The 27,607-nt window shown below is 42.6% G+C and overlaps 1 protein-coding gene across 1 annotated transcript in view; it reads right to left on the reverse strand.

Annotated features, from left to right (window-relative positions):
- Positions 1-27,607, reverse strand: part of DNAJC5G (DnaJ heat shock protein family (Hsp40) member C5 gamma) — a 332,587-nt gene that overhangs the window by 13,061 nt on the left and 291,919 nt on the right. The gene's annotated exons all lie outside the window — the stretch shown is intronic.

The following is a 27,607-nucleotide window of genomic DNA, read 5'->3' on the forward strand; positions in this document are numbered from 1 at the left end:
ATCGGAGCCACTCTTAGCCGCAAGTCTGTCAGGTACGTAGGATTATACTTTCAAATATACCTACATTACTTTTGGAGCGAACATTTATCTGACCGGTCAGTAATCCACACTAATACCCTACAAGTATTTGGAGAGACTCACCATTGGAAGATATATTTTAACCCATTAGCTATATACTACTACATTGGCTCTGGGTGACTTTTTCACTTAGCACTTTCCTTTTGTGCACAAAAAAAGGGGAAATTTGAACTTTTAAGCCGTACTATTGGATTGCCATTTTTTCAATAATTTGATGTTAGCAGAAGTACACTTTTATATATATACTTATAACGTCTGTACAAGTTCTCTTTTTGTAGTTAGCGGTTAATTATTAGAGTACTAACCTCTTTAGAAAACGCTCTTTTAATTGTTCACTTCTCTTTTATATGATTAAATGTTTGGTTTTAGTAATCAATTAGCTGATTTTAGACGATGTGGCCACATCATATCAGAATTTATCAAATCTAATTAGTTGTTTCTTTTTAATTGCCAGAATTAATTCATTTAATATTTATTTATACTCATTTGTTTGTCTGTTCTATTTGTTTTATTTAATCTATTTTATCTAATTTATGTTTCTGAGTTTGAGATTTGATTAATAAATCTTATTGATTCTATGTCTATTTAGTGCCTAATTAGCATTTTTATATATATATATATACATTTTTATAAGGATATTGGTATTTATCTTTTTTATTTTATTTGGGAACTTAGCCTTGTGCGCCACTCTATCACCCACCTATCTCCTCATGATTCCCTAAAAAGGGAAAACCTTTTCCTTCTAGGGAAGGAATAGGACATATAAAAAATAAAAACCACAATCTCTTGATTCAAGTCACAACCTTAGGAAGAAAACCTAACTAGGCTCGTAGAACAGCCTTATTATAGAGGAAATCCCAACAAGGAGTATGTGTTGCAAGGTTGCAATGCAAAGACTAAGGCACGTAGAAGCAATCTACAGACGGAGTAGATCATTGAAGATAAAATTAAAAGACCACCTCCTGCACAGGTACAAAAGTAGCCAGATGCAAAATAAGTAGCCCCCTAAAAATAAGATCTGAGCTCCAAGAAGGAGCATCAGATTGACTCACCGGCCTGAACGCAGTTAGAGCCCTAGCAAAAAACCTGAAAGCTGGAAGCTCAATGAGCCTCTAAAGCAGAAGAAACAAACAGGGCCCAGAAACTGTCCCAACAAGTAACTAGCTAGGAAGGCCCTTCTCCAGGAAAAAAAATGGAACCCTGGGGGCGGAGCCAACCGCTGAACAGAACGGTCGCAAACATCATGAGCTCCGTTCAAAATAGCATTAAAAAGGCATCTTAAAAGAGATATATATTAGAGTTAATACTCAGAACTGACCCTGGTAACCAGCAAACTTGAGGTATCTAAATATCACGGACATCGATGCTCAGACTGAGATGGGAGCGGTGGATTGCAGCACAGTCACAATCTGAACACTGAGGCCCAACACAGCGCGCCATGACACATCACATAGCATTGCAGCCGGAGAACAACTAAAGTTGCTCGACAATTGTACTTGCCGCTGCCCTGATCCCAGGCAAGCCGCAACCACTACCTAGCGACTGGTAATCAACCCACAGCCCACTAACCTCCTCTCGACAGGATCTTACTTGCAAGTTAAAGTTTGCAACAGACCGTCCTTCCACTAAGATGGCGAACACCACTCAGCTCCGCCTAAGCGACATGGAAGGCATTCTGAACAGCCACTTTCACCAGCTACGCAAGCTGATTGAAACAGAGTGGGGGAGCCTGAGGAATGCTATTGATCCAAGGCGGGTGGCTGGAGGTCTACAGTTGAACCAGCAGGAATCGGCTTCTGATGCGTCATGGGATGCGGCTGATTTAGTAGCTTCCTCTAGGTCCTCTTTCGAAGGAGAACAAGCGACTGAGCAGAGACTTACTGAGGGGCCACACCTGAGAGCTGAGATACTCTTGGCACCAGTCAAAACGGCATCGGAGCGGCAGGCTCCAACTTATCTGAGGAGCCGGTTACCAGAAACCCACAGGGTCTTCAATGCGGAGCCTACCCAATTTAGGGACACATTCTGTACGTCGGAACAGACCACAGACATCCATGCCCTTAAGATAACGGGGCTGGATATTGGGCTCCTACTCCTTGGTGCACAGGGGTCTAGCCAGCAATGGATACATGATACCGCGCTGAGTAACATATCACTTACCGTTCACCACACAAAACCAGGCCTACAGTCTGGCCCTTTGAGATTATACCCTTTTACTGATACAGGATTCTGCTCTCGCCCTTCCTATAGCTTTCTCTCAAACAAAGTATGCTCCCCACTCAGGCCTAAGTACAGACCACAGGTCGCAATAAGAACCAGGACAGGAGTGGGTTAAGCTTTATTAGTACAGAGGTAGGGGGTTGCCCTGAGGCCTAGATGTTGTCACCTCAACAATGTTTTTGAAACGGACAAATCAACCTCCTTCTCAATGATGCACCCTTCAAGGTATTCTATTGGAACTTTCCACACATTCCCCAGAGCAAACTGAACTTCGCACTGTTAGGGCATTCCTATGCTGAGTGGAACGCTTCCATCACCCATCTATCCTTCTAGGGACCTTAGATATAAAGACATTATGTGAAAGGCTGTGGACATCCCTTGGTCATCCAAGTTATATGATTGCTTACTGTTTGTTTGTCAGATTAGCCCTTTTTTACTTAAACCAATAATCTACCTTCTGAAACATAATGTGTTTAGAGAGGTCTAAGCTCATCACCCTCTAGCTACACTCTCACCCTATATTTGTTGGGGCGCAAAGGGGCCTCGACCCAGCAGATCCCACATGGAGGCGAAGCCCCTAAACCGCAATTACGATTTCGCGGACAAAAACTGAGCAATCAGTTTTATCGATGCCTGCTAGGATCGAGCCGTCACTCGAGAAAGAAAGATATGGCAGACGATGAAAAAAAGGTTGTATTGGACCTCCAAAGCACCGCTAAGGATCCAATAGCTCTGCCTGAGGATCCCTGAACCACGACCCATTAATGGGATAGGTACGGACGTCCTAAGATTCTTGATCGGCGTCCCCTTTCAGATACAAACTTCTGAAAACCTTTGGATAGAGACCTTATTCCCAGATCAAGGAAATGATTGTAGGGAACATCCATCCCTGAAGATCACACTCAGAGAGTGGAACGCTGACAACGAGCAGTAGTGGGCCTCCGCCCACCACCAAACTCGGATACTACCCTCTACGCAGGGGAATCTCTTTTTCTCAGAAAAAGATCTAAGCCACTGAGAGAAAAAAATGGCTGACTAGAATCCATACACTGGGACGAAACCAGAAGACCAAACCCTCAGAGCAAAATGCTTGCCTGAGGAACCATAAGAATAATCAGGAGGGAATCTCCCCCATAGGACATGCTCTACCCAAACTGACAGGCTAGCGACTTAAATCAAAACCACCCCGGGAGAGCTCAGAGAAATGTCCCTCAGGACAGGGAGATCTGGACAAAACACTGGAGAGCAATTCTCCTAACCGGTATTCAAGGTAAATATGATAAGACAGATTCAAGACCTGTCAAAGGAAAGAAACTCAAGAAGGGCCCAAGGACAAAAAAACAACACCCTCCACCACAGAGCCAGCGAACTTAAGATCTAAGGAAAATCTTCCTGTCTGTAAAGACCAATTTAGCATCCAGGGATCCACCCTGGCGCCTATACCAGAGAACTCTGGTCTATATCCATCTCTGAGGATCAAAGAAGACAGATGAAAATCCCTAAAAGTCTTCTAAAAAATGATGCTAAGTAAATCAGAATGGTCAAGACCAGGGAACTACTGATAAAAACAGAATTTATGCTTACCTGATAAATTACTTTCTCTTGCGGTGTATCCAGTCCACGGATTCATCCTTTACTTGTGGGATATTCTCATTCCCTACAGGAAGTGGCAAAGAGTGTCCACATAGCTCCCCCTCTAGCTCCACCCCCCAGTCATTCGACCAAAGGTTAGGAAGAAAAAGGAGAAACCATAGGGTGCAATGGTGACTGTAGTTTAAACAAAAAATTTTTTTACCTGACTTAATTGCCAGGGCGGGCCGTGGACTGGATACACCGCAAGAGAAAGTAATTTATCAGGTAAGCATAAATTCTGTTTTCTCTTGCAAGGTGTATCCAGTCCACGGATTCATCCTTTACTTGTGGGATACCAATACCAAAGCTTTAGGACACGGGTGAAGGGAGGGAACAAGACAAGTACCTTAAACGGAAGGCACCACTGCTTGCAAAACCTTTCTCCCAAAAAACAGAATTTATGCTTACCTGATAAATTACTGTCTCTTACGGTGTATCCAGTCCACGGATTCATCCTTACTTGTGGGATATTCTCAATCCCTACAGGAAGTGGCAAAGAGAACACACAGCAGAGCTGTCCATATAGCTCCCCTCAGGCTCCGCCCCCCCAGTCATTCGAACGATGGTTAGGAGAAAAAGGAGAAACCATAGGGTGCAGTGGTGACTGTAGTTTTACAAAATTAAATTTGAACCTGACTTAATTGCCAGGGCGGGCCGTGGACTGGATACACCGTAAGAGAAAGTAATTTATCAGGTAAGCATAAATTCTGTTTTCTCTTACATGGTGTATCCAGTCCACGGATTCATCCTTACTTGTGGGATACCAAAACCAAAGCTTTAAGACACGGATGAAGGGAGGGAACAAGTCAGGTAATCCTAAACGGAAGGAACCACTGCTTGCAAAACCTTTCTCCCAAAAATAGCCTCCAAAGAAGCAAAAGTATCGAATTTGTAAAATTTGGCAAATTTATGCAGTGAAGACCAAGTCGCTGCCTTACAAATCTGTTCAACAGAAGCCTCATTCTTGAAAGCCCATGTGGAAGCCACAGCTCTAGTGGAATGAGCTGTAATTCGTTCAGGAGGCTGCTGTCCAGCAGTCTCATAAGCCAATCGGATGATGCTTTTCAGCCAGAAGGAAAGAGAGGTAGCAGTCGCTTTCTGACCTCTCCTCTTACCAGAATAAACAACAAACAAAGATGATGTTTGTCTGAAATCTTTAGTTGCCTTTAAATGGAATTTTAAAGCACGAACCACATCAAGATTGTGTAACAGTCGTTCCTTCTTAGAAACTGGATTAGGGCACAGAGAAGGAACAATAATTTCCTGGTTAATATTCTTATTAGAAACCACCTTTGGAAGGAAACCAGGTTTGGTACGCAAAACAACCTTATCTGCATGGAACACCAGATAGGGTGAATTACAATGCAAAGCAGACAATTCAGAAACTCTTTGAGCAGAAGAAATAGCTACCAAAAACAAAACTTTCCAAAATAATAACTTAATATCTATGGAATGCAAAGGTTCAAACGGAACCCCTTGAAGAACTGAAAGAACTAAATTTAGACTCCATGGAGGAGCCACAGGCTTGTAGAGAGGCTTGATTCTAACCTGTGCAAACGCCTGAACGTCTGGTACAGCTGCCAGACGCTTGTGTAACAGGATAGACAGAGCAGATATCTGTCCCTTTAAGGAACTAGCTGACAAACCTTTCTCCAATCCTTCTTGGAGAAAAGACAATATCCTTGGAATCCTAACCTTACTCCACGAGTAACCCTTGGATTCGCACCAACAAGATATTTCCGCCATATCTTATGGTAAATTTTCCTGGTGACAGGCTTTCTGGCCTGGATCAGAGTATCTATAACTGATTCAGAGAACCCACACTTAGCTAGAATTAAGCGTTCAATCTCCAAGCAGTCAGTTGCAGAGAAACTAGATTTGGATGCTTGAATGGACCTTGAATTAGAAGATCCTGCCTCGAAGGCAGTTTCCATGGTGGAGCCGATGACATGTCCACTAGGTCTGCATACCAAGTCCTGCGTGGCCACGCAGGCGCTATCAGAATTACCGAAGCCTTCTCCTGTTTGATTCTGGCTACTAGCCGAGGGAGAAGAGGAAACGGTGGAAAAACATAAGCTAGACTGAATGACCAAGGTGATACTAAAGCATCTATCAATGCCGCCTTGGGATCCCTGGATCTGGATCCGTAAAGGGGAAGTTTGGTGTTCTGACGGGACGCCATCAGATCCAATTCTGGAATGCCCCATAGCTGGGTCAGCTGAGCAAAAACCTCCGGGTGGAGTTCCCACTCCCCCGGATGGAAAGTCTGACGACTCAGAAAATCCGCCTCCCAGTTGTCTACTCCTGGGATGTGAATTGCAGATAGATGGCAGGAGTGATCCTCCGCCCATTTGATGATCTTGGTTACTTCCTTCATTGCTAGGGAACTCTTTGTTCCTCCCTGATGATTGATGTACGCTACAGTCGTGATGTTGTCCGACTGAAATCTGATGAATTTGGCCTCCGCTAGTTGAGGCCATGCCTGGAGCGTATTGAATATCGCTCTCAGTTCAAAAATGTTTATCGGGAGAAGAGATTCTTCCCGAGACCATAGACCCTGAGCTTTCAGGGAGTCCCAGACCGCACCCCAGCCTAACAGCCTGGCATCGGTCGTGACAATGATCCACTCCGGTCTGCGGAAACTCATTCCCTGAGACAGGTGATCCTGAGACAACCACCAGAGAAGAGAGTCTCTGGTTTTCTGGTCCATTTGTATTTGAGGGGACAAATCTGCATAATCCCCATTCCACTGTTTGAGCATGCACAGTTGCAGTGGTCTTAGATGAATTCGGGCAAAAGGGACTACGTCCATTGCCGCAACCATTAAACCGATTACCTCCATGCAATGAGCCACAGAAGGCAGAGGAATGGAATGAAGAACTCGGCAAGTATTCAAAAGGTTTGACTTCCTGACCTCTGTCAGAAAGATTTTCATTTCTACCGAGTCTATTAGTGTTCCCAGGAAGGGAACCCTTGTGAGCGGGGACAGAGAACTTTTTTCGACGTTCACCTTCCACCCGTGAGACCTTAGAAAGGCCAGAACAATGTCCATATGAGCCTTGGCTCTGTGGAAAGACGACGCCTGAATTAAGATGTCGTCTAGGTAAGGAGCTACTGCGATGCCCCGCGGTCTTAGAACCGCTAGAAGGGACCCTAGCACCTTTGTGAAAATTCTGGGAGCGGTGGCCAACCCGAAAGGAAGGGTCACGAACTGGTAATGCGTGTCCAGAAAGGCGAACCTTAGGAACTGATGATGATCTTTGTGGATAGGAATATGTAAGTACGCATCCTTTAGATCCACGGTAGTCATATATTGACCTTCCTGGATCATCGGCAAGATTGTCCGAATGGTTTCCATTTTGAAAATACGTTACTGTGCCTTTAAATAATAAAAAGCACACACTGTTTTACCAAATCTCAAAAAAACATCCGATCTTTATGAAATTTACACCATATGATCCTAATGCTTTGAAATGATTGCACACCAAGTTTCAAGCCAATTAACCCCTTATTGCCCAAACCGGAGCAAATTGAAGCTGGCCACCGGTTTAACACACTACCTTCCTTGGGGATTAGTTTTGGAACGAAAATAAGCCTCCCTGTAGTCCTCCTGCAATCTCTGGACTCTACATGTGAAGCTGCATGAAGCTGTCTTGCAAAAGAACTGCGCAATTGAGGCGCGAAAATTAGGCCCCCTCCATCTTCACTGCAAATTAGGTGTCTAAAAGTATGCCAGGCGTATAAAACCCCTAAAAAGTGTTCCAAACATAATATACACTTGTGCAAATGTCAGATTATAGTAAAAAATAATCGATTTTCCCCATAACAGTGTCCACCAGTGATTTAAGTCCTTTTAACTAAGCCATCCTTCTATACTGAGTCTCAGAATATGGCTTACCTTCCCACATGGGGATTTCTGTCAGTCTTCTAGCATTACCAAGTCTTGTTAGAAAAAAAGTGACTGAGCATACCTTATGCAGTTAAGCCTGCAAACTGTTCCCCCCAACTGAAGTTCTCCGGTACTCAACAGTCCTGTGTGGGAACAGCAATGGATTTTAGTTACAACATGCTAAAATCTTTTTCCTCTCAGCAGAAATCTTCATCACTTTCTGCCTCAGAGTAAATAGTACAAACTGGCACTATTTTAAAATAAACTCTTGATTGAAGAAATAAAAACTACAAATCTAACACCACATACTCTTTACTCTCCCGTGGAGATGCTACTTGTTAGAGCGGCAAAGAGAATGACTGGGGGGGCGGAGCCTGAGGGGAGCTATATGGACACCTCTGCTGTGTGCTCTCTTTACCACTTCCTGCAGGGATTGAGAATATCCCACAAGTAAGGATGAATCCGTGGACTGGATACACCATGTAAGAGAAATAGCCTCCGAAGAAGCAAAAGTATCAAATTTGTAAAATTTGGCAAAAGTATGCAGTGAAGACCAAGTCGCTGCCTTACAAATCTGCTCAACAGAAGCCTCATTCTTGAAAGCCCATGTGGAAGCCACTGCTCTGGTAGAATGAGCAGTAATTCTTTCAGGAGGCTGCTGGCCAGCAGTCTCATAGGCAAAACGGATGATGCTTTTCAGCCAAAAGGAAAGAGAGGTAGCAGTCGCTTTCTGACCTCTCCTCTTACCAGAATAGATAACAAACATGGAAAAAGTTTGTCTGAAATCCTTAGTTGCTTGCAAATAGAACTTTAGAGCACAAACTACATCAATATTGTGCAACAGACGTTCCTTCTTCAAAGAAGGATTGGGACACAGAGAAGGAACAACAATGTCCTGGTTAATATTCTTGTTAGAAACCACTTTAGGAAGAAAACCAAGTTTAGTACGCAAATCTACCTTATCTGCATGGAACACCAGGTAAGGTGAATCACACTGTAAAGCAGATAATTCTGAGACTCTTCGAGCTGAAGAGATAGCTACCAAAAACAAAACTTTCCAAGATAACAACTTAATATCTATGGAATGTAAAGGTTCAAACGGAACCCCTTGAAGAACTGAAAGAACTAGATTTAGACTCCATGGCGGAGCCACAGGTTTATAGACCGGCTTGATTCTGACTAAAGCCTGTGCAAACGCTTGAACATCTGGGACCTCTGCCAGACGCTTGTGTAAAAGGATAGACAGAGCAGATATCTGTCCCTTTAAAGAACTAGCCGACAAACCTTTCTCCAATCCGTCTTGGAGAAAGGACAATATCCTGGGAATCCTAATCTTACTCCATGACTAACCCTTGGATTCACACCAACAAAGATATTTCCGCCATATCTTATGGTAGATTTTCCTGGTGACAGGCTTTCTAGCCTGAATCAGAGTATCTATAACCGACTCAGAGAAACCACGCATTGATAGAATTAAGCGTTCAATCTCCAAGCAGTCAGACGTAGAGAAACTAGATTTGGATGCTTGAACGGACCCTGTATTAGAAGGTCCTGCCTCAATGGCAGTGTCCATGGTGGGACAGATGACATGTCCACTAGGTCTGTATACCAAGTCCTGCGTGGCCAAGCAGGCGCTATCAAAATCACAGAAGCCTTCTCCTGCTTGATTCTGGCGATCAGACGAGGGAGAAGAGGAAACGGTGGGAAAACATAAGCCAGATTGAAGGACCAAGGCGCTGCTAGAGCATCTATCAATGCCGCCTTGGGGTCCCGGGACCTGGATCCGTAGAGAGGAAGCTTGGTGTTCTGACGGGACGCCATCAGATCCAAATCTGGAGTGCCCCATAGCTGAGTCAGCTGGGCAAATACCTCCGGGTGGAGTTCCCACTCCCCCGGATGAAAAGTCTGACGACTTAGAAAATCCGCCTCCCAGTTGTCTACTCCTGGGATGTGAATTGCTGAGAGATGGCAGGAGTGTTCCTCCACCCACCTGATTATTTTGGTTACTTCCTTCATTGCTAGGGAACTCTTTGTTCCCCCCTGATGATTGATGTAAGCTACAGTCGTGATGTTGTCCGACTGAAATCTGATGAATTTGGCCGCAGCTAGTTGAGGCCATGTCTGAAGTGCGTTGAATATCGCCCTCAGTTCCAGAATGTTTATCGGGAGAAGAGATTCTTCCCGAGACCATAAGCCCTGAGCTTTCAGGGAGTCCCAGACTGCACCCCAGCCTAACAGACTGGCATCGGTCGTTACAATGATCCACTCTGGTCTGCAGAAACATATTCCCTGAGACAGGTGATCCTGAGACAACCACCAGAGAAGAGAAACTCTGGTTTCCTGGTCCAACTGTATTTGAGGAGACAAATCTGCATAATCCCCATTCCACTGATTGAGCATGCATAGTTGCAGTGGTCTGAGATGTATCCGAGTGAAAGGGACTATGTCCATTGCCGCTACCATTAATCCGATTGCCTCCATGCACTGAGCTACAGATGGCCGAGGAATGGAATGAAGAACTCGGCAAGTATTCAAAAGGTTTGACTTCCTGACCTCTGTCAGAAAGATTTTCATTTCTACCGAGTCTATTAATGTTCCCAGGAAGGGAACCCTTGTGAGCGGGGACAGAGAGCTTTTTTCGACGTTGGAATGAAGAACTCGGCAAGTAGTTAAAAGTTTCAACTTTCTGAAATATTTTCATTTCTACTGAATCTATTAGTGTTCCTAGGAAGGGAACCCTTGTGATTGGGGACAGAGAACTCTTTTTGATGTTCACCTTCCACCCGTGAGACCTCAGAAAGGCCAATACAATCTCCGTGTGAGCCTTGGCTCTGTGAAAAGACGGCACCTGAATTAAAATGTCGTCCAAATAAGGCGCCACTGCTATGCCCCGCGGTCTTAGAACCGCCAGAAGGGACCCTATCACCTTTGTGAAAATTCTGGGAGCAGTGGCTAAACCGAATGGAAGAGCCACGAACTGGTAATGCTTGTCTAGGAAAGCAAACCTGAGGAACTGATGATGATCTTTGTGGATAGGGATATGCAGGTACGCATCCTTTAGATCCACGGTAGTCATATATTGACCTTCCTGGATCATAGGCAAGATTGTCCGAATGGTCTCCATCTTGAATGATGGGACTCTGAGGAATCTGTTTAGAATTTTTAGATCCAGGATTGGTCTGAAAGTTCCTTCTTTTTTGGGAACCACAAACAGGTTTGAGTAAAAACCCAGACCTTGTTCTGCAATTGGAACTGGGTATATCACTCCTATCGTATGTAGATCTTCTACACAGCGTAAGAACGCCTCTTTCGTTGTCTGGTCTGTAGACAGACGAGAAATGTGGAACCTTCCCCTTGGAGGGGAGTCCTTGAATTCTAGAAGATATCCCTGGGTAACAATCTCTAATGCCCAGGGATTGTGAACATCTCTTGCCCAGGCCTGAGCGAAGAGAGAGAGTCTGCCCCCTACTAGATCCGGTCCCGGATCGGGGGCTACCCCTTCCATGCTGTCTTGGTAGCAGCTGCAGGCTTTTTGGCCTGTTTACCCTTGTTCCAGCCCTGGTAAGGCTTTCAGGTTGCCTTGGGCTGTGAAGCGTTACCCTCTTGCTTTGCAGCTGTAGAGGCTGAAGCGGGACCGCTCCTGAAGTTACGAAAGGAACGAAAATTAGCTTTGTTTTTAGCTTTAAAGGGCTTGTCCTGAGGGAGAGCATGGCCCTTTCCCCCGGTGATTTCTGAAATAATCTCTTTCAATTCTGGCCCGAAAAGGGTCTTTCCTTTGAAAGGGATATTTAATAATTTGGATTTTGACGACACATCGGCCGACCATGACTTGAGCCAAAGTGCTATGCGCCATAATGGCGAAACCTGAATTTTTTGCCGCTAACTTAACTAATTGCAAAGCGGCATCTGTGATAAAAGAATTAGCCAGCTTTAGAGCCTTAATTCTATCCATAATTTCGTCATATGAGGTCTCCGTCTGGAGCGACTCCTCCAGCGCCTCAAACCAGAAAGCCGCTGCAGTAGTTACAGGAATAATGCAGGCAATAGGTTGGAGAAGGAAACCTTGTTGAACAAAAATTTTCTTAAGTAAACCTTCTAACTTTTTATCCATAGGATCTTTAAAAGCACAACTGTCTTCAATTGGTATGGTTGTGTGCTTAGCAAGTGTTGAAACAGCCCCCTCTACCTTAGGGACCGTCTGCCACGAGTCCCGCCTGGGGTCAGTTATGGGGAACATTTTCTTAAAAATAGGGGGGGGGGGACAAAAGGGACACCTGGTCTATCCCACGCCCTAGTAACAATGTCCGCAATCCTTTTAGGGATCGGAAACGCATCAGTGTATACAGGGACCTCTAGGTACTTGTCCATTTTACACAACTTCTCTGGGACCACCATAGGGTCACAATCATCCAGAGTGGCTAATACCTCCCTGAGCAATACGCGGAGGTGTTCCAATTTAAATTTAAACGCTAATGAATCTGACTCTGCCTGATGAGAAACCTTTCCTGAGTCGGATATTTCTCCCTCAGACATCAAATCCCTCACCCTCACTTCAGAGTGTTGTGAGGGTACATCAGATAAGGCTACCAAAGCTTCAGACTGCTCATAATCTGTTCTTAAAACAGAGCTATCGCGCTTTGCAGGAAAAACTGGCAGTTTGGATAGAAAGGCCGCAAGGGAATTATCCATGACTGTCGCTAGTTGTTGCAATGTAATAGGGGCAGACGCACTAGAGGTACTAGGCATCGCTTGAGCGGGCGTAACTGGTTGTGACACATGGGGAGAGGTAGGCGGACTATCCTCATTACCTTCAGTCTGAGAATCATCTAGGGCCACACTTTTAAGTGCAACAATATGATCTTTAAAGTGTATAGACATATTAGTGCAATTGGGACACATTCTGAGAGGGGGTTCCACCATGGCTTCTAAACACATTGAACAAGGATTTTCCTTAGTGTCAGACATGTTTAACAGACTAGTAGCATACACAAGCAGGCTTGGAAAACACTTTAATCAAATAAAAAACACAATTTGAAAAAACGTTACTGTGCCTTTAAGAAATAAAAAGAGCACACAATTTTACAAAACAGTGAAAAATGCACCAATCCTTTTGAAATTTTCACAGTATGTACCTAAGGCTTTAATATGATTGCACCACAATTTTCAGAACGATTTACCCCTTAATGCCCAAACCGGAGCAGCCTAAAGCCAACAACCGGTTAATTAACTACAGTACCTTGCCACAGCTTACTGCTGTGGCCCTACCTGCCCTTAGGGATCAGTTTTGGGGAATAAAGCTTCTTTTAGGCCCTCAATCAGCAGCTGGACCCTCCATGTGAAGCAGCATGAAACTGTCTTTCAATTCTAACTGCGCATCTGAGGCGCAAAATTAGGCCCCTCCCACTCCGGAGTTGTAAGGCCTACCAAAATCACTTCTAAGTGACTAAAATTATGCCATGTGGAAAATAACCCCAGAAAAACACTCCAAAGTGCTTAAAAAGTGTCTCCAACGAGTATTTCTCAAAATAAATAATCGATTGCCCTGCATTAGTGTCAACCAGCCTATTTAGCCCTGTTAAGTAAGCATTCAATTCTATACTAAGTCTCAGAACATAGCTTACCCTCCCCACATGGGGATCTTGTCAGTCTTCTAGCATTATCTCAGTCTTGTCTAGAAATAAATGATTGAACATACCTCATTGCAGTCAAGCCTGCAAACTGTTCCCCCCAACTGAAGTTTTCTGGTACTCCTCAGTCCTGTGTGGGGACAGCAGTGGATTTTAGTTACAATATGCTAAAATCATTTTCCTCTCAGCAGAATTCTTCATCACTTTTCTGCTAGAGAGTAAATAGTACAAACCGGTACCATTTAAAAATAACAAACTTTTGATTGAAGATATAAAACTACAATTCTAACACCACATTCACTTTACCCTCCCGTAGAGAGACCCTAGTGCTTAGAGCCGGCAAAGAGAATGACTGGGGGGTGGAGCTAGAGGGGGAGCTATGTGGACAGCTCTGCTGTGTGCTCTCTTTGCCACTTCCTGTAGGGAATGAGAATATCCCACAAGTAAAGGATGAATCCGTGGACTGGATACACCTTGCAAGAGAAACTGGAATCAGGATCCTGCCAAATTTAACCCCAGATCCCCCCCAAAAAAACCTAGGATCAGAAATAAGGTTTACTGGAAGAGACAGTCCATAAGAACTGTATTTTACCCAAAAGGAATGAAAAAACATAATTTATGTAAGAACTTACCTGATGAATTAATTTCTTTCATATTGGCATAGTGACGTATGGGATATACAATCCTACCAGCAGGGGCAAAGTTTTCCAAACCTCAAAATGCCTATAAATACACCCCTCACCACACCCACAATCCAGTTTAACGAATAGCCAAGTAGTGGGGTGATAAAATAAGGAGTAGAAAAGCATACAAAAAGAGGAACTGGAAAAATATTTGTGCTTTTATACAAAAAACATAACCACCATAAAAAGGGTGAGCCTCATGGACTCTTGCCAATATGAAAGAAATTAATTTATCAGGTAAATTCTTACATAACTTATGTTTTCTTTCATGTAATTGGCAAGAGTCCATGTGCTAGTGACGTATGGGATAGAAATACCCAAGATGTGGAAGTCCACAGAAGAGTCACTAGAAAGGGAGGGATAAAATAACAGCTATTTCCACTGAGAAATTAAATCAACACAATAAATAAGTTTTCCTTGAAAACACTTAAATCAAAAGCAGTAGAATCAAACTGAAACAGCTGCCTGAAAAACCTTTTCTACCAAAGACTACTTCAGAAGAAGTAAATACATCAAAATGGTAAAAACAATAAAAGTTTGCAAAGAAGACCAAATTACTGATTTGCAAATTTGATCAACCTAAGCTTCATTCTGAAAAAGCCCAAGAAAAGGCGACTGAACTTAGTAGAATGAGCTGTAAATCTCTGAGGCGGAACCTGCCCTGCCTCCAAATAAGCCTTGAAAAACAAAAGCTTTAACCAGGATGCCAAAGAAATGGCAGAGGCTTCCTAACCTTTTCTAGAACCAGAAAAACAGCAAATAAACTAGAAGACTTCTGAAATCCTAGTAACCTTGATATAGAATTATAAAGCTCTTACCACATCCAAGGATGTAAAGAACTCTCAAAGAATTGTTTAGGATTAGGACACAAAGAAAGAACAACAATTTCTCTACTAATGTTGTTCAAATCCACAACCTTAGGAAAAAAAGTCCACAAAACAACTTATCTAGATGAAAAAATGAGATAAGGAGACACACAAGAGAGCTGAAAAATCAGAAGCTCTTGTAGCAGAAGAGATAGTCAAAAGAAACACTTTCCAAGAAAGTAGATAATCTTCAAACCAAATAAGACTGCAAAAAGGAGAAATTAATAAATGAACAGGCTTGAAACCAACCAAAGCCTAAACAAAAGAGTGAATATCAGGAAGTTTAAACAAGCTTTCTAGAAAATAAAACAGAAAGAACAGAGATTTGTCCCTTCAAAAAATTTGCAGACTTACCAAACCATCCTAAAAAACTGTAAAATCCAAAGAATTCTAAAAGAATGCCAAGAGAATTTATGAGAACACTATAAAAACATAATTTATGCTTACCTGATAAATTTATTTCTCTTGTAGTGTATCCAGTCCACGGATCATCCATTACTTGTGGGATATTCTCCTTCCCAACAGGAAGTTGCAAGAGGATCACCCACAGCAGAGCTGCTATATAGCTCCTACCCTCACTGCCATATCCAGTCATTCGACCGAAACAAGACGAGAAAGGAGAAACCATAGGGTGCAGTGGTGACTGTAGTTTAATTAAAATTTAGACCTGCCTTAAAAGGACAGGGTGGGCCATGGACTGGATACACTACAAGAGAAATAAATTTATCAGGTAAGCATAAATTATGTTTTCTCTTGTTAAGTGTATCCAGTCCACGGATCATCCATAACTTGTGGGATACCAATACCAAAGCTAAAGTACACGGATGATGGGAGGGACAAGGCAGGAACTTAAACGGAAGGAACCACTGCCTATAGAACCTTTCTCCCAAAAACAGCCTCCGAAGAAGCAAAAGTGTCAAATTTGTAAATTTTTGAAAAGGTGTGAAGCGAAGACCAAGTCGCAGCCTTGCAAATCTGTTCAACAGAGGCCTCATTTTTAAAGGCCCAGGTGGAAGCCACAGCTCTAGTAGAATGAGCTGTAATCCTTTCAGGGGGCTGCTGTCCAGCAGTCTCATAGGCTAAGCGTATTATGCTCCGAAGCCAAAAGGAGATTGAGGTTGCCGAAGCTTTTTGACCTCTTCTCTGTCCAGAGTAAACGACAAACAGGGCAGATGTTTGACGAAAATCTTTAGTAGCCTGTAAGTAAAACTTCAAGGCACGGACTACGTCCAGATTATGCAAAAGACGTTCCTTCTTTGAAGAAGGATTAGGACACAATGATGGAACAACAATCTCTTGATTGATATTCCTGTTAGAAACCACCTTAGGTAAAAACCCAGGTTTGGTACGCAGAACTACCTTGTCTGAATGAAAAATCAGATAAGGAGAATCACAATGTAAGGCAGATAACTCAGAGACTCTTCGAGCCGAGGAAATAGCCATCAAAAACAGAACTTTCCAAGATAAAAGTTTAATATCAATGGAATGAAGGGGTTCAAACGGAACTCCCTGAAGAACTTTAAGAACCAAGTTTAAGCTAAACGGGGGAGCAACAGTTTTAAACACAGGCTTAATCCTAACCAAAGCCTGACAAAATGCCTGGACGTCTGGAACTTCTGCCAGACGCTTGTGCAAAAGAATAGACAGAGCAGAGATCTGTCCTTTTAAAGAACTAGCTGATAAGCCTTTGTCCAAACCCTCTTGGAGAAAGGACAATATCCTAGGAATCCTAACCTTACTCCATGAGTAACTCTTGGATTCACACCAATAAAGATATTTACGCCATATCTTATGGTAGATTTTCCTGGTGACAGGCTTCCGAGCCTGTATTAAGGTATCAATGACTGACTCGGAGAAGCCACGCCTTGATAGAATCAAGCGTTCAATCTCCATGCAGTCAGTCTCAGAGAAATTAGATTTGGATGATTGAAAGGACCTTGTATTAGAAGGTCCTGCCTCAGAGGCAGAGTCCATGGTGGAAGAGATGACATGTCCACTAGGTCTGCATACCAGGTCCTGCGTGGCCACGCAGGCGCTATCAGAATCACCGATGCTCTCTCCTGTTTGATTTTGGCAATCAGTCGAGGGAGCAGAGGAAACGGTGGAAACACATAGGCCAGGTTGAAGAACCAAGGAGCTGCTAGAGCATCTATCAGCGTTGCTCCCGGGTCCCTGGACCTGGATCCGTAACAAGGAAGCTTGGCGTTCTGGCGAGACGCCATGAGATCCAGTTCTGGTTTGCCCCAACGATGGACCAGTTGAGCAAACACCTCCGGATGGAGTTCCCACTCCCCCGGATGAAAAGTCTGACGACTTAGAAAATCCGCCTCCCAGTTCTCTACGCCTGGGATGTGGATCGCTGACAGGTGGCAAGAGTGAGATTCTGCCCAGCGAATTATCTTTGAGACTTCTAACATCGCTAGGGAACTCCTGGTTCCCCCTTGATGGTTGATGTAAGCCACAGTCGTGATGTTGTCCGACTGAAATCTGATGAAAATCAGTGTTGCTAACTGAGGCCAAGCTAGAAGAGCATTGAATATTGCTCTTAACTCCAGAATATTTATTGGGAGGAGTTTCTCCTCCTGAGTCCACGATCCCTGAGCCTTCAGGGAGTTCCAGACTGCGCCCCAACCTAGAAGGCTGGCATCTGTTGTTACAATCGTCCAATCTGGCCTGCGAAAGGTCATACCCTTGGACAGATGGACCCGAGAAAGCCACCAGAGAAGAGAATCTCTGGTCTCTTGATCCAGATTTAGTAGAGGGGGCAAATCTGAGTAATCCCCATTCCACTGACTTAGCATGCATAATTGCAGCGGTCCGAGATGCAGGCACGTAAATGGCACTATGTCCATTGCCGCTACCATTAAGCCGATTACTTCCATGCACTGAGCCACTGACGGGCATGGAATGGAATGAAGGACACGGCAAGCATTTAGAAGTTTTGATAACCTGGACTCCGTCAGGTAAATTTTCATCTCTACAGAATCTATAAGAGTCCCTAGGAAGGAGACTCTTGTGAGTGGTGATAGAGAACTCTTTTCCACGTTCACTTTCCACCCATGCGACCTCAGAAATGCCAGAACTATCTCTGTATGAGACTTGGCAATTTGAAAGCTTGACGCCTGTATCAGGATGTCGTCTAGATACGGAGCCACCGCTATGCCTCGCGGTCTTAGAACCGCCAGAAGTGAGCCCAGAACCTTTGTAAAAATTCTCGGGGCAGTGGCCAACCCGAAGGGAAGAGCTACAAATTGGTAATGCCTGTCTAGAAAGGCAAACCTTAGGAACCAATGATGATCTTTGTGAATCGGTATGTGAGGGTAGGCATCCTTTAAGTCCACTGTGGTCATGTACTCACCCTCTTGGATCATGGGTAGGATGGTCCGAATAGTTTCCATTTTGAATGATGGAACTCTGAGGAATTTGTTTAAGCTCTTTAGATCCAAGATTGGTCTGAAGGTTCCCTCTTTCTTGGGAACCACAAACAGATTTGAATAAAATCCCTGTCCTTGTTCCGTCCGCGGAACTGGATGGATCACTCCCATTACTAGGAGGTCTTGCACACAGCTTAGGAATGCCTCTTTCTTTATCTGGTTTGCTGATAACCTTGAAAGATGAAATCTCCCTTGTGGAGGAGAAGCTTTGAAGTCCAGAAGATATCCCTGAGATATGATCTCCAACGCCCAGGGATCCTGAACATCTCTTGCCCACGCCTGGGCGAAGAGAGAAAGTCTGCCCCCCACTAGATCCGTTTCCGGATAGGGGGCCGTTCCTTCATGCTGTCTTGGGGGCAGCAGCAGGCTTTCTGGCCTGCTTGCCCTTGTTCCAGGACTGGTTAGGTTTCCAGGCCTGTCTAGAATGAGCAACAGTTCCCTCTTGTTTTGAAGCGGAGGAAGTTGATGCTGCTCCTGCCTTGAAATTTCGAAAGGCACGAAAATTAGACTGTTTGGCCTTTGATTTGGCCCTGTCCTGAGGAAGGGTATGACCCTTGCCTCCAGTAATGTCAGCAATAATTTCCTTCAAGCCAGGCCCGAATAAGGTCTGCCCCTTGAAAGGAATGTTGAGTAATTTAGACTATGAAGTCACGTCAGCTGACCAGTATTTAAGCCATAGCGCCCTACGCGCCTGGATGGCGAATCCGGAATTCTTAGCCGTTAGTTTAGTCAAATGAACAATGGCATCAGAAACAAATGAGTTAGCTAGCTTAAGCGTTCTAAGCTTGTCAATAATTTCATTCAATGGAGCTGTCTGGATGGCCTCTTCCAGGGCCTCAAACCAGAATGCCGCCGCAGCAGTGACAGGCGCAATGCATGCAAGGGGCTGTAAAATAAAACCTTGTTGAATAAACATTTTCTTAAGGTAACCCTCCAATTTTTTATCCATTGGATCTGAAAAAGCACAACTGTCCTCAACCGGGATAGTGGTACGCTTTGCTAAAGTAGAAACTGCTCCCTCCACCTTAGGGACCGTCTGCCATAAGTCCCGTGTAGTGGCGTCTATTGGAAACATTTTTCTAAATATAGGAGGTGGGGAAAAGGGCACACCGGGTCTATCCCACTCCTTGCTAATAATTTCTGTAAGCCTTTTAGGTATAGGAAAAACGTCAGTACACACCGGCACCGCATAGTATCTATCCAGCCTACACAATTTCTCTGGAATTGCAACTGTGTTACAGTCATTCAGAGCAGCTAATACCTCCCCAAGCAATACACGGAGGTTCTCAAGCTTAAATTTAAAATGAGAAATCTCTGAATCAGGTTTCCCCGAGTCAGAGATGTCACCCACAGACTGAAGCTCTCCGTCCTCATGTTCTGCATATTGTGACGCAGTATCAGACATGGCTCTAACAGCATTTGCGCGCTCTGTATCTCTCCTAACCCCAGAGCTATCGCGCTTGCCTCTTAATTCAGGCAATCTAGATAATACCTCTGACGGTATTATTCATGATTGCAGCCTTGTCCAGCAAGGTAATCGCTATGGGCGTCCCTGATGTAATTGGCGCCATATTAGCGTGCGTCCCCTGAGCGGGAGGCGAAGGGTCTGACACGTGGGGAGAGTTAGTCGGCATAACTTCCCCCTCGACAGAACCCTCTGGTGATAATTCTTATATAGATAAAGACTGATCTTTACTGTTTAAGGTGAAATCAATACATTTAGTACACATTCTCCTATGGGGCTCCACCATGGCTTTCAAACATAATGAACAGTAGGTTCCTCTGTGTCAGACATGTTTAAACAGACTAGCAATGAGACTAGCAAGCTTGGAAAACACTTTAAAACAAGTTTACAAGCAATATAAAAAACGTTACTGCGCCTTTAAGAAACACAAATTTTCCCAAATTTTGAAATAACAGTGAAAAAATGCAGTTACACTAACGAAATTTTTACAGTGTATGTAATAAGTTAGCAGAGCATTGCACCCACTTGCAAATGGATGATTAACCCCTTAATAACAAAAACGGAATAACAAATGACAAAAACGTTTTTTAAACAGTCACAACTGCCACAGCTCTACTGTGGCTTTTTACCTCCCTCAATACGACTTTTGAAGCCTTTTGAGCCCTTCAGAGAAGTCCTGGATCATGCAGGAAGAAGCTGGATGTCTGTCTGTAATTTTTGCTGTGCAAAAAAACGCTAAAATAGGCCCCTCCCACTGATATTACAACAGTGGGAAGCCTCAGGGAACTGTTTCTAGGCAAAATTCAAGCCAGCCATGTGGAAAAAACTAGGCCCCAATAAGTTTTATCACCAAACAAAAGTAAAAAACGATTAAACATGCCAGCAAACGTTTTAAAATACACTTTTATAAGAGTATGTATCTCTATTAATAAGCCTGATACCAGTCGCTATCACTGCATTTAAGGCTTTACTTACATTACTTCGGTATCAGCAGCATTTTCTAGCAAATTCCATCCCTAGAAAAATATTTTAACTGCACATACCTTATTACAGGAAAACCTGCACGCTATTCCCCCTCTGAAGTTACCTCACTCCTCAGAATATGTGAGAACAGCAAAGGATCTTAGTTACTTCTGCTAAGATCATAGAAAACGCAGGCAGATTCTTCTTCTAAATACTGCCTGAGATAAACAGTACACTCCGGTACCATTTAAAAATAACAAACTTTTGATTGAAGAAATAAACTAAGTATAAAACACCACAGTCCTCTTACGACCTCCATCTTAGTTGAGAGTTGCAAGAGAATGACTGGATATGGAAGTGAGGGGAGGAGCTATATAGCAGCTCTGCTGTGGGTGATCCTCTTGCAACTTCCTGTTGGGAAGGAGAATATCCCACAAGTAATGGATGATCCGTGGACTGGATACACTTAACAAGAGAAATATAGGTTTTCCAAACCTGATAATACATGTTCTTTGAAACAGACTTATAAGTCTGCAACATAGCGATAAAAACTAAGTCAGTGAAACCTCTATGACTAAACACTAATCAATTTCCATAGCCCCAAATTAGTAATTTGAGATTCCGATGGAAAAATAGCCCCTAGAACAAGAGGGCGGGCCAAAGAGAAAGCTGCCAAGGATGGCAACTTGGACATCTGAACAAGATCCACATACCAAACCTGTGAGGCCATGCTGATGCTATCAGAAACACATGACACTGTTCCACGATGATCTTGGAAATCCCCTTTGGAAGAAAAAAACAGAGGCGGAAGGATGTAGTCAGGTTGCAAAACCAATACACTGCTAATGCATCCACCATCTCCACCTGAGGATCCCTGGACCTTAAAAGGTACCTGGGAAAACACGTCTGTATAGAGACACCACTCTCCTGGATGTAAAGACTGACGGCTGAGATAATCCACCTGCTAAATGTCTAAAATCATAGAAAATAGACAGGAGATGAATTCCATCTAAGAACGTATTCAAGATACTTCTTAATTGCTAAGGAACTACAAGTCCCTATTGTTGATTGACATATGCCACAGTTGTGATACTGTCTGTCTGAAAGCAAAAAATGAAAAAATTCTCTCCTAAAAGAGGCCTAGCCTGAAAAATTAGCACAGAGTTTTAAAATATCGATTGGAAACCTCGCCTCTTGAAGTTTCCAAACCCCTTGTGCTGTCAAAAGACCCTCAGACAGCTCCCCAACCTGTAAACCTTGCATCCATTAAGAATACAGTCCAGGAAGGACGAACAAAAGGAGGCCCCTTGAATAAAATGATGATAGACTAATCACCAAAACACAGAGAGAAGAGTGTTAGGATTAAAAAATATCAACTGTCATATCTAAAAAAAATCCCTATATCATTGATTCAGTATGCAAAGCAAAAAGAGATCTCAGATGAAAGATGAGCAAAGGGAACCACGCCCGATGCCGCAGTTATGAGGTTGCTACAGAGCTCAGCCACAGTGCATTAGCATGCTGAGCTATCTGTCTGGCTTTAATAAAAGAAAAGTTTAAGCTAATGCCAAGATACCATCCAAATAGGGAAGCACCACAATACCCTACTGTCTGAAGACAGAAGAAGGGCACCAAGAACCTTTGAAAAGATTCATAAAGCTGTCACTAAACCAAATGGAAAAGTGGCAAATTGGTAAAGCTTAAAAAGAAAATTTTAGAATCCACAAGTGGTCAGAATGAAATAATTAAATAAACATCCTGAAAAATGAAGTGGACATGAAATGACCTTAACAAAAAGGCATAATAGTCCTTATAATAGTCAACTTAAAAGTTGAGACTCTAACAAGACAATATAAAAGTCTTTAGATCCAAGAATGGACGGAATAGACCTTTCTTCTTAGGGACAAAGAATAGAATTGAATAGAAACCCAAATCCTGTTCCAGCAAAAAGAACTGGAATAATCACTCATGAAACTAAATTCACAGAGTGTACTAAGAAAGAACGATTCTTCACATAGAAGGTCTCATTCTAAAAATCTATTCAAACCCTAAGAATAATATAGAATTTAATCTGCCCCCCACCAGAAGGACTGGTTTGAGAAACGCACCTTCATGCAGTCTAATAACTAGTAATTATATAGCGTTTTTCTCCCAGATGGATACAACAAAACGCTTCTTCAGTGCTTACACTCTGAGTTAACCAAATTAGCAGCTGAAAAAACAGTAGTTATTATTACCCAAATAAATGGTACACAATAAATTGACCTCAAAGGCCAAAGGCTTGTATTAAACCTGCCAGAAAATAAATCTATGACCCATAGATCTAGAACAAGCGTTTGTAGTCAGGACATTCACCAACTGATCTACAACACCGGACTAAAAGTAGGGCAGAAAAAAACTCTAAACCTCCAGAAATATAATAGAAATCAAACAAATTATTATCCCAACAAGATAGAGATAATAAAATATATTTGAAATCATAATAATAAATATAGTAAACATAATTAAACTAATACATCTAAAGTAAATAAAAAGCGTTATATACTTGAGAATATGAAACTGCTTATGCTAACTGTAACAGTAATGTCAGCCACAGATAAAGCCGAGTTAAAAATATAAACAGTACGTGAATATGCTCTAATAAGGTTATATTCAAATTCTAAAGAATCCTGAAAACAAGTACCAATTTCCTTAGAAATAGTAGTACAGTCCCAAGAGGGAATCAGAATAACCATTCTCTAGACCAGTGCTTTCCAAACTGTGTGTCGGGACACACTAGTGTGTCGGCAGCAGTGTGTAGGTGTGTCCCTGCTTCAGCACTAATTTTTTTTAATTACATTTTTTTAAACATTTTTTTTTTTGGTTTCTGACTTTCTGCCTGGCTGCTACGCATATCACATGGTTGACACGTGATTGATACCTAGGGGGTCACAGATCATCTTAACCTATTGGCGCAGCTCAGTGGGAACTGAAACTATTCCCATTGACGGCTTTGGCGGCACATTGGCTCCTGACTGCACGTGTAGTCTCCTTAATTGGCTCTTGACTGCATGTGTAGTCTGTGAGTGGGACAACAGTCTGTTTGCAGCACGGGCAGTAGTCAATCGGACTCGCAGAGCTCTGAGGGCGGCAGCTTAAACGCTGAGCTGAAGTCAGTGGGGTTTTTTTTGCAACTAGCTCCCAGTAGTGAATTGCTGCTCCTGCTCTTGATATATGGATAGAAAGGGGAAGCATAAAAATGCTTGATGATTAAATGCGAGTGTCTTTATCTAATATTCCACCAAATATTCAGATATTGTGTTCATCCCATCAACCTAATACATCCCATTAAAATAGTAAGTAGCTATTGGTGTTAAACGTTTTTTTTATTCTTGCACATACATACTGTTACTTGTAAATACATTTTGTTATTATATAATTTATATATGTGTCCGTATCTCTTAAAACAAGTTAGTTTAACCTCCTGTTGGCCAGTACAACTGAATTACTGTGTCGCAAAATTATGTAGGTCTAAAAAGTGTGTCCCTAACATGAAAAGTTTGGAAAGCTCTGCTCTAGACTATAATACAGATAGTATATGGAATAGAAAAAAAACCTCAAAAGCAAAAATGTTAAAATCAAGATTTGAAAAGGATTATTAACATAGTTAATAGGAGGACTAGACTCCTAAAAGCTATAAATAGAAAAATTTCCTTAAAGAACAAAAAATGTTCAAATAAAAAATAAGGAAAATTTTAACAAACTGACTGATACAGGATCCTTTGAGCCAAAGAAATCAGTAGAATTCAAATATGCTGTCGGTCAGAACAAAATTAATTAAATCTTACCAATTTTGAAAAGACCTCGTAAGTTTACTTAAAGGCATAATAGCAGTCATAACCTTTTATGATATAAGCAACAACATGTGATGTTTGCAGATGAAATCAAGTACATGAACTGAATATGTAAAAACAGTAAATGTTATTGTACATGTAGAAACATTGCTAGCATAAAACAAGATAAATAAATGCCACATAATTGAGCTGAAGAAATAATAACAGCTTAAAAAATGAAAAGAACACACTTAGCTTTGTAGAATTGTGTTCCAGGGCATCATAGTTTCTACAGTAACATCAGATTCAGGATCAGAATGAGACATTTTGCAAAATGTAACAGAAAAAGAAAAATAACATTAGGCACAATGTAACAGTTTCAGTAGAGAAAAACAAAAGCAGGCATAATAGCGAGCAATAGAGGGAGAGGGGTAAAATAACTAAAATTTGGAGCCAAGAATGACGCATTCCGCAAAAAGAAATTAAAAAAATTTAGCGCAAAACTATCACCAGGAAATGACAACTCGCGTCACAACAAACGCGATTTAGCGCCAAAACAACTAGCGTCAACAAAGACGAAGTAAGCTACAAAATTTGCGCTAAGGCGCAACTTTGCGCCAAAAATTACGCAATAAAAAACAGCATTTCTATACTGAAACTGTTTAGACTGCAAAGGGAAATACACATAGACCTGACTCATGGCAAATATAAGTAAAATACATATATTTAAAACTTTATATTAATACATAAAGCACCAAACCATAGCTGAGAGTGTCTTAAAAAATTATACATACTTACCGAAAGACACCCATCCACATATAGCAGATAGCCAAACCAGTACTGAAAACTATCAGCAGAGGTAATGGTATATAAGAGTATATCATCAATCTGAAAAGGGAGGTAGGAGATGAATCCCTACGACCGATAACAGAGAATCCTTGAAAAGATTTCCCGCGAGGGAAACCATAAAATCAATAGGCGATACTCTCTTCACATCCCTCTGACAAACACTGTACTCTGAGAGGAAATGGGCTTCAGAATGCTTAGAAGCGCTTATCATAGAAGAAATCTACTTAAGTACCATAGAACCCAAATAGGACGGGAGACCCCTCCCTTTTTGGACCATGAAACAACAGTGGTATGAAAATATTCTCACACTGCGATAGGTACCGGGACAAGGACTCCAAAAGTCACCTGAAAAGCTTCCCTTTCTCTGCAGCAAGACTAAATCAAGAGAAGAAAAACTGCCCAGAAAGGCAGGATGAGAAGCCTAGCTCCGGCCTCTAGACCCCCAGAACCTATATGATCCAGAATCAAACGCCTATCCAAGATAGTACCTAAATCAGGTCCTTCCTGTCATCTAGGATAGATGGATCTGCTGTGTCTGGACCGGAATAGCTAGAAATAACTCCTCGAGTAGAAGGAAAGAGTAGACTTAACCGACATATCTGCCAGAGCAACTCAAGGACTAAACAGAAAATTCTGAAGTTCCAGCTTATGCTAGAAGACTGAGAATAATCCAAAAAACAAAAAGAAGTATAAGCTCCATGGCTTAAATCTGTCTTGAAAATATTGAGGGAACCATCACCTCGAACTGAGACCGAGATGCTTCCACAGGAAGTCTCTAGAAATCGCGACAACGTAAATCGTCAGTATCTAATATCCCATATGACGAACCGTCTTACTAAAAAGAGTTTCTACAACAACCAAGAGCTCTAAACAAAAAAAATATCCTGGAAAAGAAAGAGAGAAAGAGAGAGAAAGAGAGAGAGAGAGAAAGAGAGAGAGAAAGAGAGAGAGAAAGAGAGAGAGAAAGAGAGAGAGAAAGAGAGAGAGAAAGAGAGAGAGAAAGAGGGAGAGAAAGAGAGAGAGAAAGAGAGAAAGAGAGAGAGAAAGAGAGAGAGAAAGAGAGAGAGAAAGAGAGAGAGAAAAAGAGAGAGAGAAAGAGAGAGAAAAAGAGAGAGAGAAAGAGAGAGAGAAAGAGAGAGAAAGAGAAAGAGAAAGAGAGAGAGAGAGAGAGAGAGAGAGAGAGAGATTTCCATCCTTCACTCGTCTAATCAAGATCGCTATCTGATTTAGAAGACTGATATTTGACTGACGGATCAGTACTAGGAACCTCTAACGTCGCCAAAACTTCTCTCAGAAGCAAGCACAGGCGTGCCATTCTAAATGCTAAATACTTTTCAGTCAGAGGAATCAAATCAGCAGACTCCAACCGTGGAGGTCCTACCTCTGAAGTCTCAGAGGGAACCGCATCCCCAGATGACTGATTGGATACAATCGTCAATTTATACGATGGTCTCTGGGCAGGAGTGCATGGATTAACCCTTTGCTTGCCCGTAACAGGAAGAGTCAAAATCGCTAAGGCCGTAGAGATGGCCATGCGGAACTGCGCAGTAACCTCTGGTGGAAAAAAGCCCCCTTCAGACGAAGGAGCAGCGGTACCCGGGAAACTGCATGTGTAGGAACAGAAGAATCTAGAGAACACACCTCACGGGACGAGGAATCCTCAGAGGCGGACAGCTCAGTGGTCTCCAACATCTCAACATTTGTTAATGAGAACACCCTGTTGCGGCATACGGAACATAATTGTGAGGGCTGGACTACCCGGGCCTCCTCACAATATACACAGGTATCAAATTCTGTATTAGAGGGATCCCCCTCTAAATAATCAGAATCCTCCATAACTCGTCTAATTTAAATTATAGAAACAACAACTGGCATCTTATACCCCCCAATGGCTGGGGCACTCACCACCTCCTATGACCCAGACAGATAGAGAAACTCGCTCCTCGCCGCAGACACTCTCTCAGGAATAGGAAATGAAAGGGAAAAAAAAAACGTGACCACTACAGGTCACACAGTACGTCATGCAGGACCACCCCTGCTAAGTAAAAGCACGTCAGCTTAATAGAACTGCGCACCTGTCAAATATGAA

The sequence above is a fragment of the Bombina bombina genome, chromosome 4 (assembly GCF_027579735.1).
Source record: "Bombina bombina isolate aBomBom1 chromosome 4, aBomBom1.pri, whole genome shotgun sequence".
NCBI classification, from domain to species: domain Eukaryota; kingdom Metazoa; phylum Chordata; class Amphibia; order Anura; family Bombinatoridae; genus Bombina; species Bombina bombina.